The sequence below is a fragment of the Propithecus coquereli genome, unplaced genomic scaffold, assembly GCF_000956105.1.
Source record: "Propithecus coquereli isolate 6110/MARCELLA unplaced genomic scaffold, Pcoq_1.0 Scaffold355, whole genome shotgun sequence".
In the NCBI taxonomy this organism is placed as follows: Eukaryota; Metazoa; Chordata; class Mammalia; order Primates; family Indriidae; genus Propithecus; species Propithecus coquereli.
Genome location: NW_012149230.1, coordinates 3,163,050 through 3,166,341, shown reverse-complemented (window position 1 = coordinate 3,166,341; position 3,292 = coordinate 3,163,050). Strand labels below are relative to the sequence as shown.

At 41.5% G+C, this 3,292-nt stretch overlaps 1 pseudogene across 1 annotated transcript; it reads left to right on the top strand.

Annotated features, from left to right (window-relative positions):
* The first annotated feature begins 1,825 nt into the window (after positions 1–1,825).
* LOC105816091 lies at positions 1,826–2,434 on the top strand (annotated as a pseudogene). Its single transcript, XR_001137780.1, has one exon. The product of XR_001137780.1 is annotated as an uncharacterized protein C11orf98 homolog pseudogene (transcript).
* The last annotated feature ends 858 nt before the right edge of the window (positions 2,435–3,292 follow it).

Sequence of the window (3,292 nt, the reverse complement as noted above, 5' to 3'; positions counted from 1 at the left end):
TAAAGAGAGCTAAAGAAATGCAAAAGCCAAGCAAGCCAGAAAACACATGAAAAGATGCTCAATGCCATTAGCCATTAGGGAAATGCAAATCAACTGCAAAGATGTGGAAACAACCCAAGTGTCCATCAATACATGAGTGGATTAATAAACTGTGGTATATGTATACCATGGAGTACTATTGAGCTTTAAGAAACAATGGTGATATAGCACCTCTTATATACTCCTGGAAAGCGCTGGAACACATTCTACTAAGCGAGGTATCCCAAGAATGGAAAAACAAGCACCACATGTACTCACCATCAAACTGGTATTAGCTGATCAACATTTAAGTGCACATATAAGAATAACATGTATTAGATGTTGGGTAGGGGGAGGGGGTAGGGGGAAGGAGGGGACGGGCATATGCACAAACAATGAGTGAGATGCGTACCTCCGGGGGAATGGACACACTTGAAGCTTGGACTTGGGGGAGAGGGAGGGTAAGGGCACCATACGTAACCAAATCATCTGTACCCCCATAACATGCTGAAATAAAAAATAAATAAATAAATAAAATACATTCAAAATCTAAAAAAAAAAAAAAAAAAAAAAGCCACAATGAGATACCTCTACCCACCCACTAGGATACCTAGAATTTTCTTTGAAAAACAGAAAGTTTGGTGAAGATGTGGTGAGAATGTAAAATGGTTTAGCCAGTTTGGAAAATATTATAGTCTGGTAGCTCTTTAGATGGTTAATCACAAAATTACCATATGACCCAGCAAACCCACTTCTAGACATCTACCCAATCAAAAAATACATGCACACAAAAATTTGTACATGAATGTTCACAGCAGCAGTATTTATAGTAGCCAAAAGTAAAAACAACCCAAATATCCATTAACGGTTGTTGATGGGATAAATAAAATGTGGTATGTATATATAATGGAATATTATTTGGCCATTAAAAGAAATGAAGTACTGATGCACATTACAACATGGATAAACATTATGCTAAGTGAATAAACAGTCACTAAGGACCGTATATTATATGGTTCCACTTATGTGAAATGTCCAGGATAGGCAAATCCATGAATGTCTCCTATTATTACAGATGCAAAAATCCTCAAAAAAGCTCTGTCAAATTGCATCCAGCAGCTTACTGAAAGGCTTATACGCTATGACCAAGTGGGATTTATCCCAGAAAATCAAACAATGTATGGCAGAAGAAAATCAATTAATATAATAAACCACATTAACAGAACGAAGAGAAAAAGAATTATAACGTCAATTGATACAGAAAAAATGCATTTAACAAAATTCAACACCCCTAGAGGAATAAAACACTCAACAAACTAGGAATAGAGGAAATTTCCTCAGCCTGATAAAGGGCTTGTATGAAAAAACAATAGGTAACATCATACTCAATGATGAAAGACTGAAAGCTTTATCCCCAAGATCAGAAACAAGACAAGGATGTTCACTATTTTTGTTATAGGTATTCAACATTGTAGTGGAAGTTCTAGCTAAAGCAAATAAACAAAAAGAAATAAAAGGCATCAAAATTGGTAAGGAAGAAGTAAAATTATTTTCTATATATGTAGATATACAGAAGATAATTTCTCTATATAGAAATTCCCAAAGAATCCACAAGAAAGCCACTAGAGCTAATATATGAATTCAGCAAAGTTTCAGGGTACAAAGTCAACATAAAGAGACAGAACGTAAATTGGAGGTTTCCAGGGGGTTGGAGGATGAGAAAATGAAGAGTTATTGCTTAATGGGTAAAGAGTTTCTGTTTGGGCGGACCCTGCGCGGAGCGGAAGTGCGGACCCACGCCGAGACCATGGGAGCTCCTGGGGGAAAGATCAACCGGCCCCGAACGGAACTGAAGAAGAAGCTGTTCAAGCGCCGATGGGTGTTGAACCAGGAGCGGCGACTGAAGCACCAGGTGGTTGGGGCTGTGATAGACGAGGGGTTGATCACGCGGCACCACCTCAAGAAGCGGGCGTCCAGTGCACGTGCCAACATTACTCTTTGGGGAAGAAGCGCAGGAAACTCCTCCAGCAGATCCGGCTTGCCCGGAAAGAGAAGGCAGCCATGGAAGTGGAAGCCCCTTCAAAGCCACCCAGAACTAGTGAAGCACAGCCCAAACGGCAAAAGAAGACAACCCCCGCCAGGATGTAGACATGAAGGACCTTGAAGATGAGAGCTAAAGTTCTTATCTTTTCCACCAGAAGATTCTCAGCTGAAGCCATAAGGACTCCAGAGGTTGTTTCAGAGGACTTTGGAGAAAGCATTTCAACTTTTCAACTCTCCCCAGATTCCTCTTTCATAATGGCTTACTGACCTCCCCTGGAGGAATGTGTTGGGAGGGAAGAGGGTACAAAAGAAAGTTTGAAGAGGGGCCTGTCTAGCAGTCAACTCCATTTGTAATAAAGCCCTAGAGCTCTGACTGAAAAAAAAAAAAAAAAAAAGAGTTTCTGTTTGAGTTGATGAAAAACTTTTGGAAATAGACTGTGGAAATGGTTATACACATTGTGAATAGTTAAATCCACTGAATTGTGTACTTAAAAATGGATAAAATGATAAGTTTTATGTTATATATATTTTACCACAATAAAAAGAAAGGAAACTGATGCCAGCAAGAGATGGCAAATAGCTTTCTACCCTCATCCCCCACAGAAGCATCAATTTTGACAACTATCCACTGAAGAGAGTACCTTCGTGGGAGAGTTCAGCAGAGAATTTCCAGCACACCATTAAGGCAAAAAGATCCACTGACGAGGATAAGAAAAACAGTTTCACTATACCTGCATCACCCCTCCCCCAAGGCAGCACAGCTCAGTGCCAAGCCAGACACCCTCAGCTGGTAATTTCTCCCACAGAGCAAAGTGACGGCATGAGTACCTGGCTCCCATAACTGTGTGTGACACTGGCCAAGAGGCACAATTCTTTTTTACCCCACTCAGAGGACTGAGATGATCAGCATGGCTAAATAGTTGGGAGAGGCTGAGGGAAGGGAAGAGAGGCTGCAGAACCTACTAATCACTCCATGGACTTCATCAGGAAGGCCATCCGTTGGCTGCTTGGGATGCTTTTCCTGTGGACCCGAATGGCCCACGAACACTGCAGACATTCTGCACACCCTACCCAGCACCCCAGGTCAGCTCTCTCAGTGTGTCCTCATGGACTACGCATCTCATGCACAAAGCAGCTTGACTCTGTGGGATTTGGAGAAGACACACAAACTTGAGCATTTCAGGGCATTACCCTATGGAAAACAAACAGGAGACTCTCAGCACCAGGCCTG